The 17,547-nt window shown below is 34.7% G+C and overlaps 1 non-coding gene across 1 annotated transcript; it reads left to right on the top strand.

Annotated features, from left to right (window-relative positions):
- The first annotated feature begins 15,706 nt into the window (after positions 1-15,706).
- LOC121215009 (small nucleolar RNA R71) lies at positions 15,707-15,813 on the top strand. The gene has a single exon (XR_005910744.1). It is a non-coding gene; the product is annotated as a small nucleolar RNA R71 (small nucleolar RNA).
- The last annotated feature ends 1,734 nt before the right edge of the window (positions 15,814-17,547 follow it).

Raw genomic sequence — 17,547 nt, 5'->3', positions numbered from 1 at the left:
GTCGTGCGTTCCTCTGTTACCATCGGGAAGATTCTGGTTGCGCGTCTTCCGAGATCAGCATATAACGACTTTGGAATATAAAGGGCTTTCCGTGTGCTATATACCATTCTGTGTACTCGCGCATAGGAGAGAACCCTCCTTCTAAGACATACAAGGGAGGGTGCCTCGAATGTCAATCATTCTACAGAAAGATATATGGTTCATGTTTTTCCGTCCAATTTAAAGCGTCCCGACCCGAACCCTTTTTGTCCATTCCATGGACTTCTTTGATGTCGATGGAAGGGTTTGGGATAGGTTGTACACAACCGAACTACCTCAATACCCGACCTCCATCGTGCCACTCCACCATATGAAAATAAATCAACGGAACATTTTACGTGAACAGTTGTTGCTGCTCGATAACTTATGATGGTATGAGCGCTGCGATCCCTTCCTCGACATATGACATCCATAAAAACTGCATAATATAGACAACACGTTATTAGTTAATTTTTTTGTGTGCAATTATTGTATTTAAAAAAGAAAGATTCAAAAGCATATTTTACGCCATCCCCGGAATGGGTCTCTATCATCATACAGTACATAGGTACGGTGAACGATTACCCAATTCCCGGTACAATTGCCCATTTAAAAAATGAATAAATTATTAGATTATTTTTTCCATGCAAAAATGAGTATACTATATTATACAATTAAAAAACAAATGGAAAAATTGAACTATATATTTACCTATTCACGAATGGCCACACATATGGTTGGTGGCTCACTGATGCCAACAATGGCATTCGGTATAACGTCCAAAACTGCAGTAGAAGGCATCAACTGCCTATTGTTTTCGTTAATGGCTTTGTCACTCGACAAAGCTTGCGGTATAAACATGCCAATACTGTAGAGCCCCAACTAAATCTTCCAGCAAGCTCGAGATCCTTTAATAAGGGGAAATACATGATGTGGACTTTATTTTGATTAACGTCCGACAACAGTATCACACCTATAAGTTGCGGAATGAATGCTCTTGCAGCGTAGATAATGTCCATTTGCGTTGGACTGCTCGGAAGATGTTGGAAGTTTTCTCTTAACCAAGTAAATTTAATATAGGTTAATCGTCCTTTCTCATTGTTGGGGGGCACTCTTCTAAGTAACCGCTCGCAAGTACCCTACGAATTGAGCACTTTTCCAAGCCCGGTCACTACTTGCCTTGAGACCTGAAAAATGATGGCCAGCACAAAAAATTTTTTTAATTGACACTGGTGCCGACCATCAATGTCCCAAAGTAAAAAAAAGAGTCTTAGGAGCCAAAATATGTACCTGGTGCTAGCCATCTACTGGCCAGCACCAAATTTTTTTTAAATAGCTCTGGTGCCGGCCATTACATGGCCAGAACCAATTTTTTTTTCAAATATTGGTATATTTGTATATCAGTATGATACAATTTTAAAAAAAATTACCCTAGTGTCGGCCATTGGGTTCCCAAACTCAAAAAAAATTATTTTTTTAAAGAATGACACAATCATCAGGTAATGATGGGGTCAAAACATAAGGTGATATAGGCCATTGGGTTCCAAAAACCCAAATTTACTGTTCATTTCAGGTTATTTTGGTGAATGTTTTTGAACTAGGGTTATTTTTATAAATATTCAATTTTTTTTGGGTTAGATGGGTAAAATAGCCCTATAAGTGATTTGATGTTGTGGATTCAATTTTGTTAATCATTTGTTTTTAACCATTTTTGGCTTGTCTCAATTCTCCTTACATTTTCAACTAATAATTTGTTTATCTTTTGATAATTATATATAATTATTTTAACAAATAAATTATAAATGAATCAAGTTATTGAAGTTTAGTCAACGAATTACTAGAATAATACTCATGTTGAAGCTTTTAGTATTTAAGTCATAGCGAAAAGTATAAGAGCCTTTCAGTATACTCAACTTACTCATTTTCTCCACCAAAGGCGATGAGCTCTTTACTATAACCTGTGACAGAGTTGGTGGTAACAAGGTTTCCAACGGGGAAGAGTTGTTATGCGGTGTAGAAAAGATGAAACGTGAATCAGGTTGATAGCAGCTGCTTGGTGAAACGCAAATTGGGTCGGCACCGACAACCACTCGATTCGCGTTTCACTAAGCAGCCATTGTTAGCCTGATTCGTGTTTCATCTTTTCTACACCGCACAACAACTCCTCTCCGTTGGAAACCTTATTACCACCAACTCTATCACAGGTTATAGTAAAGAGCTCACCGCCTTTGGTGGAGAAAACGAGTAAGTTGAGTATACTGAAAGGCTCTTATACTTTTCGTTATGACTAGAATCTTAGACTTCTATATGGGTTTTGTAAAGCATCCTACTTTGATGGGGTGAAACTCATTGTCGTGCTCGCATAACCACTGTCAATTAGAACTTCAACTATATTCCATCCCTTGTTAGCATAACTTTTGTAAACTTGAAGCTTTAGATACACTTCAACTCATGACCGTTTAATCAACGTCAATTAGGACCTTGAGTTGCAATACGATTCTGGCTTCTCAAGTGATGGCTCCATCCTCACACAGTAGGTGAAACTATTAGGTCATTGAGTTTCACGCATCACCGTGAAACTAAACACAACTTAAAACTATGACTATGTCTCCCTCAAAGAAAAAGAGAAATAAATCTTTAAACCCAGAAATTTTAACACGCAAGAAAAAGAAAAAAATAATTTACAAGAGACGACGAGCAAGAGAGATGATAGAGTAGGGGGATCAAAACTCCCATTTATATAAGCAAGGGGGCGGGGAGAAAAAAAATCAAGTTTTCAATTTTATCTGGGATTCCTAAGATAAAATTGTAGAACATGCTTAACATGATTTTTTTTCCTTGCTGAAAACACCCTCTGCAGGGAGTGTTTTCTACCCTACCATTTTCAACTTCAAACACTACAACCCGAGAACCTTGAAATAAAATTGCAAAACATGACTTTTTTGCCTTGTCAGTGATGGAATATGAATGAGAGTTTGTTAGACTTAGTCGCTATGTAAATGATATGTTTCAGACTGAAAAGCCTTATGTGTGAAGTTCAAATGGAGTTGAAGGGATGAAATTTACTCCCTAGTGGTGGCATTGGAATGTCAAAGTTTAGCAGTCATGACGACTAAGGCCCATAAAATGAAGATGATAGTTCAAGAAAAGAATGAAGCGCATGACAAGAAAAGATTGAAACATTGACTTTCTAGTTCATTACCTTATTCTAATTTTAAGAACCCGAAAGGTAGAAACTTCTCGGCATCAAGGAGGGATTTGTAGCCCGTGAGTTTTAGATGTGATAGAGGTGGTCGACAAGCTACCTCGATGGTGAGTACAGGCTGGTCCAAGATGATGAGGAATTATGTCTGGGAGCACTATGGGAGAAATCACAGAGGAGAATGTTGGAAATATACCATAGCTTGTTTTGAATGTGGGTCTCTAGACCATCAGCTTAGAAATTATCCTTCCAAGGTTGAAGTAAGTTTAGAACAATCTATATGTGCGCCCTAAAATATTCAACAAGAAGAAAGATCGAGATTGACAACAAAATCAGGATCAGCTTAGGGGGTTTTGAAATATAACTATACAAGGCCTAGCTTTGGAGTGTCCGCCAAAGCATATATGATGAAGGCCAAAGAAGATGTTGACTTGCCAGAGGTTATAATAGGTAAATTTTATTTTTTTGGAAACAACATTCATACATTAATAGATCCAGGGTCAACCCATTCATACATCTGCACTAAATTCATAGAAGGTATGAGTATTGAAGTTGTTTATTCTAAGACAAATGTATTAGTGGCCAGCCCTCTTGGTCAAAGTATGATGGTTAATAGAGTGATTAAAAAATGTTCGTTGGTTTTTGGCGAGCACACCTTTTTGGTGGACTTGTTGTTATTAACCTTTCATGAGTTTGATGCTATTCTCGGAATAGATTGGTTGACCAGACATAGTGCAGTAGTTGACTACCGAGCTAGAGGTGTACGTCTGTTTAACTAAAAAAGGCAAAGAAGTGTTGTTTCATAGCGTTCAAACCATTTTGGCAAGTAGAATAATTTCCACAGTATTCACTAGAAAGTTAATGGTTAAGGGTGTAGACGCCTACTTGGCGTATATTATGGATTTATCTAAGTCAAGAATCGATATTAGCCAAGTTCTGATTGTTAGAGTTTTTTTGATATGTTTTCGGGAGAATTTCCAGGTATGCCGCCAAATAAAGAAGTAGAATTTTTTATTTAGAGCCTGATGCTGCACCCATATCCTATGTCTTTTATAGAATGACGTTATTGGAATTAAAGGAATTAAAGACACAACTAAAAGATTTGTTGGACAAGAGATTTATTCGACCAAATGTTTCACCTTAGGGTGCGCCAATCTTATTTGTAAAGAAGAAAGACGAGGCTCTCCGCCTGTGCATTGATTATCGTCAACTAAATAAAGTGATTGTGAAGAATAAGTATCCACTACCTCGAATAGAAGATTTCTTGACCAGTTAAGTGGAGTTATAATCTTTTCTATAATTTATTTGTGTTCTGGTTATTATCAGGTGAAGACCAGAGGTGATGGTGTTCCAAAAATTGCATTTTCCTCACATTATGGACATTATGAGTTTTGATGATGCCATTTGGATTAAGAAATGCGCTAACGATATTTATGGATTTGATGAACAAGGTTTTTCAGCCTTACTTGGATTAGTTTATAGTAGCCTTTATCGATTCCATTTTAGTATACTCTAAAAGTGTGGTTGATCATGAGAAACATCTAAGGATTGTGTTAAGAACTTTGCGCGAGAACAAGTTGTACACCAAATGTAACAAATGCGAATGTTGGCAGAGAGTTCATTTTCTTTGTCATGTTATTTTTGCTGAAGGTATTAAGGTAGAACCTAATAAAGTTAAATTCGTGCTTGATTGGAATCTACCAAAAAATGCTCGTGAGGTACGTACCTTCTTAGGTTTGGTGATTTACTATAGGAGGTTCGTAAAGGGGTTCGCCATGTTGGCAACACCACTCATGCATTTGTTAAAGAAGAAGGAAATGTTCGAATGGACAGATGTGTGTCAAAAGAGTTTTGATAAGTTGAAAGTTGTTCTAATTGAGGCTCCAATATTAACCCAACTAGAATCTGGCGTGGAGTATATTGTGTACACTAACGCATCCTTTAATGAGCTAGAATGTGTGCTTATGCAAAGAGGAAATGTTGTGACATATGCATCTCGCCAACTCAAGCTGAATGAAAAGAATTATTCAAATCATGACTTAGATCTTGCAGCAGTAGTACTGACACTAAAGATATGGAGACACTACCTTTATGGGGAGAAGTGTCGTATGTTTTTAGACCATAAGAGCTTAAGGTATTTGATGATGCAGAAGGATTTAAATCTGCACCAATGACGTTGGATAGAGCTTCTAAAAGATTATGATCAGGCAATTGAATACCATCCTGGAAAGGCTAACGTGGTAGTAGATGCTCTAAGCAAGAAAATTGTGGTAATTTTGGCATTTCTTTGAGTTAATGTTTGTTTGGAAAATGATGGGTTACTCTTTGCAGAATTGACTGTTCGACCTACCTTTCTTTCTTAGATTTTAGAAGAATGGTTAAAGGATGCGCAATCTGATGCGTACAAGCAGCGTATGACGTTTAGTGAAGCGACAAACTTCAGTCTGGGGAAAGATGGCTAGTTCGCGATGGAATGTGCAAGTATACATAGTCGTTATCAAGTAATAAATGAGTAAAAAGAATATCGTCTCCATGGGACTGTATCTATCAATCAACAATTGTAAAATTAATATTTTACATGTTTCTTAAGGAAATAAAATATTTGAAGGTGATGGATGTTCTAATTTAATTAACAACTAATATGAAAATGAGATAAAAGAAAATACAATGAATGTTTAGCAGCAATTTACAAGATATAACAACAATGACATGGATAAACTAAAATAATTACAACTCTTGATTAATTCATTCTTTATCATGATTAAGAATGTTCCGAAAAAAATTCTATGGCAACTCGATCAGTTATGAACTTTGAATCTAAATTCATAAGCTCTTTCAAGATCTTAGATTTATCACTTAGAAAAACATGCATATTTCTATGTCAACATTTAACTAAGGATTCTTTAGAATTTATGCAAAGTAATAGGGATGAGTCAAGTTTGAAATAATTTAATCACATAAATCTAAAGTTATGTAAAGTAATAGTGTTCTTTTGGAATTATTACGAACCTTTAATTTATTCTTGTTCGGATATAAATTAAGTATGCATCTTCCAGTTATTACGCCCATTAATCACCATCTGGCTCGGATTAAGCGATTAATTCTGATGCAGTCAAACATATCTTAATGCATGAACAACATGAATGATTTTAATTGGAAGCATAAACAATTGAGGCATAGAACAATTTAAACATGAATTGAACGAACCGAATCAAGACATTGCATCCATTCTAGCTGAAACAATTTAAGTCATTATTATTAATGAAAAGAAATCAAATAATTTGCAAACATGTTTATAAACTAAGAACAATTTAAAGAGAAAGAAAGAAGAAACTCTTAGATGAATTCGATGATTTCCCGAGAACTATCTAAGGTGGCTTCCTTTGATTTTTTTCGTTCTCTGATGCAAAATGCTCTTCCATGTGGTTGGATAAGAGAGCTTTTCTTCCAAGAACTGCTTACTAGGGGAACTTTAAAGAGAGGATGGGAAAAATGAAGGGAAATAGACGACTTTAGGCGTAGAAGAGAAAGGAGAATGAAGAGAATGTGTTGAATGAATGAATGAATGATAAGTGATAGGTGATTGAGAGGTTGTATTTATACATGAGGGATGGCTTGAGAGTTTTCTAAAAATATCATGAGCATCCCTTGCAAATCTCTCATGCATGGACGACCATATTTCATTGAAAGGGGTTGATTTTTTAATGATTCAAGCTTGATTTAAGGCATGGGTTGGACAGCAACTATGAGGTTTTATTGGGGCTGATTTGTGATTTTTTCACATATATAAGGGCCCTTAATCTAATTTTTCCAAATTTTGTTAGGCTACTCTACCAAGTCATTGCCAAATTTGGGTTTTTTTCCCCCTTAATGGATTGTTTGGGCTCAAATGTGAAAGGCATACTTGTTCTTTTCAACAACCCACTTCCAAGCTAGGCTAAATAAAATTCTTTTAGCCCATTGCCTTAGCTTTATCGTCCCATGCTGATTGCTATTTAACTCATGTGCATGTGTCACCCATACTGGTATCGAACATGGAACAAGTCAATGTACCAAGTTGCAACAATTGTAGCACAAATTATGAAAATTTCAAAATGCAGCAACATAAAGTATAATTATGTGAAATCAGTACCTAATTACTCAAAAATTATAATATTACTTTAATTGTGACAAAATTCACAATATATACTAAAAACACATAATTAGCTATCAAAATACTTGAGATTTGCATGAATTCTAAGTACAAAGGTGCTCTAAAATCTATACAATTTAGAGTAATCACACCCCAAACTTAATCCATTGCTTGTCCTGAGTAATGTTTCAAGCAAGTCAAAAATTTCAACAGGGTAATTAATTCTTCACATAATCATGCATTAACAAATTTATGCCTACAAACCCTTCTTGCTAATAAGTTTCTCACATGTAAATATAATTCCAAAATTTTATATGAAGTAAAATAAGATGTTAACAATAATCATAATTCGCATGCTTTTCCGAGCCGTATGTAAATCTTATGATTCAATTATTCTTACTTATTTTAATCAATCAAAAAAATCCTAAGGTTTAATAATGGTCTTCATATGTTGAACCGAGTAATTTCTCTCCACTAATGTAGTCAGCATAATTATTAAAATCAATAGGTCTTTCGCAGGGTTGTAATGGGGTTAGGCTGAAGGTAGGGATAAAAAGAAGTGGTTGTTTGGCTAAATAACCTTAAACTTGCCTTGGATATTTTATAGCACAATCTGCCTTACTCATTGGGTTAACACCCCTAAACTTAATTTTGAACTCATGCTCAATGATACTTCTCGGTATTGGATCATAGCTCTTTTTTTTATTATTTTCATGATATCTTATTCTGACTTCTCTCTCAAGATTTCTTTTCACCAAAGCAAGTAAAGTTAAAATTGGTGCAAAGTTAAGGTAAAATTTATAAAAAGAAGGAAATATGACTTATGATGTAGGTGAATCAAATAAAGTAGGCCATACAACTCAAAATAAGGTTTCAAGGGTTAATTTTAAATATGGTAAGCTTGAAAGGCTCAAACGATCCAAACAAAGTGTGTCTATATCATTTTTAGATTCTTCTGTCTCCTAGGATTTCGCCTCAAGAAAGTTATAAGATAATTCTGAAGACTTAAACCTTCATGCATGCCTAATTCTAAGAAAAGTAAATTTTATGGCTAAAATTTCATAACTTAGAAAACAAAATCATAGCATGATTAAACTAACATACTTTTAAAAAACTTAAATAGAATAAAAAATTATACTTTCATTTGAGCCAACTTTTTAATAAAATTTTTCTCTAAGTATTAAATTATTTCAACATACTTATGTGTAAAAATTAAAAATTTTAAAAATCATGCAAGATGACCCATACCCCCTTTAAAAAGAAGCAATGTTCTCATTGTAAAATAATAAAGTAGTGAATGTGAACTGTGCACCAAGTAGGATACTAGGAAAGAGAGGTGAGTCATAAAGAAGAGAGGTGAGTCATGAAGACTTCTTAAGTACTAAGTATTTCCTGAACAAATCCAATCCTAGACATGTACATTCGCATTACCACACTACTTTGCTTTTTACTAGAGAACAAAAATAATGGAAAGGCATCAGCTTAATTTTTTCATAACTTGCAATTTATTCTATTTTATTGTGTGAAATTAAAATACTACCAAAGTAAATATAGAAATGTCTTAAATGAAATCCCCTTTTATTAATTTGTATCATCCCCTTTTGTCTTGTTCCTCCGCCTTCTCATTCTCGTTTGAATTCCCGAACTCTTCTTGCCTTGTATCTTGCACCCATGACTCGAAGATATGATCTGGAAACTCAGGAATGAAATTTGATAAATTATTATAGAAATTCTTAACAACATTCCTTATGGAGTCATCTCTAATTTTTACATATTTCCAATAAGCCTGTTGTTGGTCAACTCAGGATTAGCAGTTGTCTCATGAGGTTCAGCAACATTCAGTTCCATTTCTGGTTTAAGGCTGTTCGGTTCTCCTTCAAACTCTACTTTTTCTAGTTCATTTGTTGGGTCAGCATCATGTTTAGGATTGGTTGTCGACTTTTCAGGTTCTGGTTTGTCTAGTTCGGTCTGATTTAGCTGTTCAACATTCTATACTAACCCTTCAAGTTCGTGTTTTGTTTTGTCTCCTTAAACATATCGACCTTTCAAGTTTTCTTTCGATTGAACTTGCGTTCGCAAACAAAGTGAAGTAATCAATGATAGAAAGTAAATATTTCCTGCCTTTTTCCTTGCATAATCTTGGATTTCCTTGAGAATAATTTCCGCACATTGATGGACTTTTCTGTCATAATTGCATACAAAAAAAACATTCATTCAATCGAGATGGTGGAACTATGTGAGATAGGCATGAAGCTATATCGTACAAAGTAGAACCACACCTTAGCCACTAGTTTTAAGTACTCCCTTTGACAAGAGTGACTGCCGTATTTTCTTATTATCCATTGGGATCCTGGATTTACAGCAACTTCAAGAACTTATTGAAGAAGATCCCAATTGGTATTTGCCATCATGGTAGAGTATTAATATTCTTCTTCAACATCAGGCATATTAAACAAATCGTTAATTGATTTTTATGTAAGAGGTACCTTTTTTTTATGAATAAGAACTTTAGTGGCATATAACGTGGTTAAATTGGCATAGAATTTTCGTACTAATTCCTCTTTAGGCAGTGATCGTGCATCACAAAATTGATTCCACTTTAAAGCATATACTATTTTCTGAATTGATACTAGCACAATCATTTTATCAATGCTTTCTAAATTGAAGCCTTTTTGTGGAAACATAGGTTGATTCTTGAATATTGAATCAAATCTCTCCCTTGCTTCCTCATCTTAATTCACAATTGGGTTTTTAATAGAAGTTTTTGAAGATCGAGTTCTTTTACGAGTCATGGAAAATTGGCAAGGAATTAGAGGGTGATAACAAAAGATGGTGTGACAGTGATGCAGTTGTGGCAAGAGATTTACGGCGATAAAGGAAAATGCTGGGTGTAGATGCTGTGGCAAAGTGCAACTATGGGGCTGGTTGCTACGACGAAGAAGAGATTACGACAATGTGGGAAAGATATGCTGTGGCAAAGGAGAAGTACGACAACAAAGAGAGAATTTGTGGAGAAAGTTTAGGCTTTTGAGGTCGGCGACTAAAAGAAGAAAAATATAAGGTTAAAGGTTAAGGCTAATTACTTCGGTGATGTGGGAAATATGATGGTGGTAAAGGGTTTTTATAGTAGTGGATTAGGGTAATTTGGTAGCAAAAATATTATTATGGAAAGAACTTGGGTGACAAGGAAGGAAAAAAAGTGGCAACAGAACTAGGGTTTAGGGAAAACTTAGGGGAAACAAAAAATGGGCAATTTTCTCTTCGTCATTGTTTTGGGCCTTGAGCCCAGACTGTAAAATTTTATCACTTGTACTGAAATAAAACTAAACAAAAGTAAATTGATTACATATTGGGCCAACTTGACCCTTTTATTCAACATAAAATTAAAAATAAACTTAAAATAAGAGTTCCTTTTAGGTTACTTAGAAAATTTCTTGAAAAATAGATTAAATTAAATTCCAAGGAAAGGTTGGAGGGGTCACAAATGGTCCCTCTTAAGTTCCAATCTCCTTAGACAGAATTAATTTAATGTAATAATTCAAGAAAAGTTTTTCTAATCTTGCCTTTTATTTAAATTAAATAAAAGTCAAGGGTCTATTAAATTGAAGGAGGTATTTATTCGCTCAACTTTACAATCCAATAGTATTTGAGACGTTAACCATTAACTTTAAATGTACCTTTCTTTTTATTCTGTAGTTCCACCACTCCATAAGGATAGAATTTATGAATGATGAATGGTCCACTCTATTGAGGTTTGAGTTTTCCAGGGAATAACCTTAATCTTGAATTGAAAAACAAGACCCTTTGAGCTTTTTTGAATTCCCAAGGTTGTATACTTTTTTCATGCCATCTCTTGGTTTTTTCTTTGTACATTTTAACATTCTCGTATGAAAATAGCCTCAATTTTTCCAACTCATCGAGTTGTAACATCCTTGTTTCATTAGCTTGCTTTAAGTTTAGATTTAGTTGTTTTAGGGTCCAGTAAGCTTTATTCTCCAATTTAAATGGCAAATGGCATTCTTTCCCAAAGACTAACCGATAAAGTGTTATTTCTAACGGTGTTCCGAAAGCTGTCTGATAGGCCTATAGAGCATCATTGAGTCTCCAGGACCAGTCTTTTCTGTTAGATCAAACCACCTTCTCAAGAATTCCTTTGATCTTACCGTTTGCAAGCTCAACTTGCCCATTCATCTATGGATGATAGGCAATAGCTATTTTGTGTTTCACATCATACTTGTCGAGCAACCACTTAAACCATTTATTTACGAAGTGAGATCATTTGTCGCTTATTATACCTATAGGAGTTCCAGACCCTGTAAATACATGCTTATGTAGGACTCACATGACTACCTTAGCGGCATTTGTTAGGTATGCCTCGGCTTCTATCCACTTGGATACATAGTCAACAACCACTAAGATGTACTTGTTACCATAAGAAAAAGGAAACATACCTAAAAAATCAATACCCCAAACGTCAAATAATTCTACCTCTAGGATGTTTGTCAAAGGAATTTCGTTCCTCCTTGTTATGTTTTCAATCCTCTAGCATCGATCATAATTCTTCACACATGCATATGCATCTTTAAACACTGTAAGCCAAAAAAATCTAGCTTGAAAAATCTTTGATGCAGGGCAAGAACCACCAAAATGTCCCTCACTTGGAGATGAATGGCAGTGGTATAAGATCTCGCATATCTCGCTTCTAGCTACACATTTCTTGATTATATGATCTGCACATTGCTTAAACAAAAATGACTCCTCCTAAAAGTAATACCTGTTATCGTGAAGGAATTTTTTCTTTTGATGGTATGTCATTCCAAGAGGCATCATTCATCATGCTAAATAATTTGCAAAATTGGAAAACCAATGAGTTTTATGGATTTGACTTACCTAAAAAATATGTCCATTTAAGCAATTTTCATTAATAGGAATAAATGAATGAGTTACCTCATGTTGCTCTAATCTCGACAGATGGTTCGCTACTTGAATCTGAACTCCTTTTCTATCTTGGATGTTAAAGTCAAATTGTTGGAGTAAGAGTATCCATCGAACCAACCTTGTTTAGTATCTTTCTTTATGAGCAAGTATTTAATAGCCGAATAATCCATGAATGTTGTGACTTTTTTACCTATAAGATATGAACGAAACTTGTCAAAAGCAAAAACTATAGCAAAAAGTTCTTTTTTCAGTTACTATATAGTTAAGCTGGGCTCATTTAAAAGTTCTACTTGCATAGTAGATCAGATGAAATACTTTGTGTTTACTTTGCCCTATCACAGCTCCCACAGCAAAATCGCTAGTATCACAAATCAACTCAAAAGGATAGTTCCAATATAGTGTAGTGATTATTGGTGTTGAAATTAACCGATTTTTCAATTCTTCAAAGGCTTCCAAATATGCTTTGTTAAACTCAAAAGTTGTGTGTTTCTCTAATAAAGTACACAAAGGCTTGGAAATATTAGAGAAATCCTTGATAAACCTTCGGTAAAAATTGACATGCCCTAAGAAACTTCTAACTCTTTTAATAGTGATTGGGGGTGGCAACTTTTCAATTACATCTACCTTTGCTTTGTCGACTTCAATCCCTCTTCTGGATATGTTATGTCCTAAGACAATTCCTTCTTTAACCATAAAATGATATTTCTCCCAATTAAGGGCAAGGTTTGTCTCCTCACATCTCTTCAGTACCTTAGCCAAATTACTTAAACAAATATCATACGAATCACCAAAAATCGAAAAATCATCTATGAATACCTCAAAAAAATTTTCAACCATATTAGTTAATATTGGCATTGTGCATCGTTAAAATGTTGCAGGTGCATTACATAAACCGAAAGACATTCGTCTAAAAGTGAACGTACCATATAGGCAAGTAAAAGTTGTTTTGTGTTGATCTTCCGGGGTTACAACTATTTGGTTGTACCCCAAATATCCATATAAAACACATTAATATTCTTTACCTTCCAGTCGGTCCAATATTTGGTCCGTGAAAGGCAGTGGGAAATGATCTTTTCGGGTTGCCTTGTTAAATTTTTGTAGTCTATATAGACTCTCCAACCCGTGATCGTCCTTGTCAGGATTAATTCGTTACGCTAATTGTCTTCAATCTTGATTTCACCCTTCTTTGGCACACACTGTACCAAACTTACCCATGAACTATCTGAGATTGGGTAAATAAATTTCCACACCTAACCGTTTGATAACTTTCTTCCGAACTACCTCTTTGATAATAGGATTGAGTCTTTTTTGCCCATCAATTCTTGCTTTCTCACCCTCCTTTTATATAATCTTATGCATACAAAAGAATAGGTTTATTCTTCGTATATCAACTAAAGTCCAACCGATCGCCTTTTTGAATTTCTTCAAAACTTTAGTCAGTTGCTCCTCTTGGCATACTGTTAGTTCTGCTGAACTAATCATAGACAAATTAGAATGTTTACCTAGATAAATGTATTTCAAATGAGAAGGAAGTACCTTTAATTCCATTTTGGGCGGTTCCTCAATTGACAACTTTGGTTGCGTGTATTCCCAAGTTTCCAACTCCAATGATTCAAAACGTGTTGGTCGAACATAGCCCTTTTGATTGGCTTCCCTCAAAAGCCATATTTTTCTTACCTTGTTCATCTTTTAATGGCTCAGACCCCAAGGTGTTTTCCAAGGGGTGTTCTACAGAATTACGCTCCCATTTTGTTGAAACTAAGGATTCTAACTCCTCCATTACTTTAAGAACATTAAAAGTCACCTGGTCATCTTGAACTCGCATAGTGAGTTCACCTTTTTTCAGATCTATTAATGTTCTTGTTGCTAGAAAAGGTCTCCCCAGGATGATCAGCACTTCCTTATCTACTTCAAAATCTAAAATGATAAAATCAACAGGAAAAATAAACTTATCTAAACATACCAGAACATCCTCAATTTTTCCTTTCAAGTGCACTAGAGATCGATCCGCCAGTTGGAGTGTCACAGTTGTTGATCGAACATCAGCTATACCGAACATTTTAAAAATAGACATTGGCATCAAGTTGATGCTTGCTCCTAGATCACGTAGAGCTTTACCATAGTAAGATTCTCTAATATTACAGGGTATAGTAAAGCTCCCCTGGTCCTTCATTTTTAGAGGTAGCTTGTTCTTTAGAAATGCACTATATTCCTTTGTTAATGCTACAGTCTCGAACTCACCAAGCCTTTCTTCTTGGACAGAATGTTTTTCATGACCTTGACATAGTTAGGCATTTGTTCTAAGGCTTCTACCAATGGGATATTGATGTAAAGCTACTTAAGAACATCCAAGGATTTCTTGACTTGCACTTCCTATTTTTATTGCTCGAGTCTTTGTAAATATGAAGGTGATGAAACCTTGGCTTGGATCGATCAACTTTTCTAAGGTATTGTATTTGCATCTGACAAATGTGTTAGCTTTACCAGAATTTACTAATTTAGATTTTACCTCTTCAAAATTTTCAAAATCTGACATCTATGGTGCAGGAAGTTCAACTGTCGATTGATTTTCCTTTCCCTTGGCAAGTTCATCTTTAACTTCAACTTCCTTGGGTTCCAAAGCCCTTCTGTTTCGTAAAGCAACTACTTTTCAATGTTCCTTATCCGTATTCCTTGGATTTTCCATGCAATTGATAAGGCTCTTTGAGGTTTATTACAGAGCTCCGTAGCTAATTGACCCGTTGGTTCTCTAAATTTTCAGTGTTGTTGCTTGGCTCTAGATTAAGGCATCATTTTTAGCCATGTACACCTTAAAAAAATTCTCAAATTTGTTGGATGGTTCAACTTATGGTGGTTTTTGAACTTGTTGATTGAAACCTAGATGTTGATTTGATCTATGCTACATGTAGGTGTTGTTCGGTCCAGCATTGGTTACTCCAAGAAAAGTTTGGATGGTTTCGCCTTGAAGGGTTATAGAAGTTGGACTGTGGTCCTTGTCCACTTCTATTCTGGTTTTTGTTTCCAACGTAATAAAATGAGTTAGGATTTGATGGAAATTCTCAAACGAATGTTTATCCCCACAATATACGTAGGAAATATTTTCAAATTGACTTGGTGGCTGAGCTGCAATATGATTTAGGTCGTTAGTAGAAAAAAATTTAAGCATAGAAGAAATTGAAGATACTTGAGCTGTAAATGAAACTAGAGCATCCATTTCATGTACTCCTACTACTCATCTTCCTGAAGCTACTCGGTTGGTCGACCATTGATAGTTTTTATTGGCTATTCTCTCGATAATTTCTTAAGATTCATTATAAGACTTAGAAAGGAGAGCACCATTTGCGGAAGCATCTACCACCATCCTAGTGCGTGCGTTAAGAACATTATAAAATGTCTCCAACTGAATGCATTTTGGAATCCCATGGTAAGGGTAATTGCAAAGTAACTTTTTAAATCTTTCCCATGCCTCGTATAAGGGTTCATCATCCAATTACTAAAAATTAGTGATCTCATTTCGTAACTTAACATTTTTGCTAAGTGGGAAATACTTAACCAATAAGCATTATGCTAATTCATGCTATGTAAAAATTGAGCTTGGTGGCAAAGAATTAAGCCATGCTCATGTTCTATCTCACAATGATTATGGAAACAACTTCAAACTCAATGCGTCTTCGGTTACACTAGCTATCTTTAAGGAATCACTCACCTCCATAAACAGTCGAAGGTGAAGGTGCGGATCTTCTACGAGCATTCCACTAAATTGGCTCACTGTCTGAAGCATCTGGAAATCATAGGCTTCAATTTAAATTGTAGTGCCTCGATCCTTGGTCTCCTATTTCTCGGATTAAGCTCATTAAAAAGGGGCACATCATACTACCTTATGGCTCGATCTGTATCATCAGAATTAATGATTGGATTACGAGCATTAGCAGCTCCATTCCCTTGAACTTTGTTTTAACTTTTAGGGTCCATTTCTTTGACTTGTCTTTAGGCTAGTCTTTTTTGTGTCCTTTGTCAAAATGTTCGCCCGATTTTAGGGTCTAAAAGGAGTAAGTCAATGATTCGATCAATACTCAGAAACACCTGAAAAGAAAATCACAAAAAAATATTAGTTAAATAAAATAAAAATAAAAAAATCTAATTGCAATAAATAATTTTACAAATAATGATTAAATTAACAATCCCCAACAGCGGTGCCAAAAACTTGGTTCGCGACGAAATGTGCAAGTATACACAATTTTTACCAAGTAAGAAGTAAGTAAAAAGAGTACCGTCTCCACAGAGAATGTATTTATTAATCAACAATTCTAAAATTAATATTTTACAAGTTGGTTAAGGAAATAAAATATTTAAAGGTGATGGATGTCCTAATTTAATTAACTACTAATATGCAAATGAGATAAAATGAAATGCAATGCATATTTAGTAGTAATTCCCAAGATTTGACAATAATGACATGAATAAGGTAGAACAATTACAACTCTTGATTAATTCATTCTTTATCATTTATGAACTTGGAATCTAAAGTCATAAGCTTTTTCAAGATTTTAGATTTATGACTTAGAAAAAACGTGCATATTTCTATATCAACATTTAATTAAGTATTCCTTAGAATTTATGCAAAGTAACAGGGACATGTTAGGTTTGAAACAATTTAATCACATAAATCTAAAGTTATGCAAGGTAATTGTGTTCTTTTGGAATTAGTACGAACCTTTAATTTATTATTGTTCGGATATAAATCAAGCGTGCATCTTTCAATTATTACATCCATTAATCACCATCTGGTTCAGATTAACGGATTAATTTTTATACAGTAAAAATATCTTAATGCATGAACAACATTAATGATTTTAATTGAAAGTATAAATAATTGAGGCATAAACAATTTAAACATGAATTGAACGAACCGAATCAAGGCATTGCAACCATTCTAGTTGAAACAATTTAAGTCATTATTATTAATGAAAAAGCAATGAAATGATTTGCAAACATGTTTATAAACTAAGAACAATTTAAAAAGAAAGGAAGAAGAAAATCTTAGATGAATTTGATGATTTCCTGAGAACTATCCGTGGTGGCTTCCTCCAATTTTTGTCGTTGCTCTGATGCAAATTACTCCTCAAGGTAGCTGGCTAAGAGAGCTTTTCTTTCAAGAACTACTTACTAGGGAAACTCTCAAAGAGAGGATAGGAAAACATGAAAGGAAATGGAAGGCGTTAGGTGTGGAAGAGAAAAGAGAATGAAGAGAATGTGT

Source organism: Gossypium hirsutum, chromosome D02, assembly GCF_007990345.1.
Source record: "Gossypium hirsutum isolate 1008001.06 chromosome D02, Gossypium_hirsutum_v2.1, whole genome shotgun sequence".
NCBI lineage: Eukaryota > Viridiplantae > Streptophyta > Magnoliopsida > Malvales > Malvaceae > Gossypium > Gossypium hirsutum.
The sequence above is the reverse complement of the archived record's forward strand: the minus strand, read 5'-3'. Positions and strand labels throughout refer to the sequence as shown.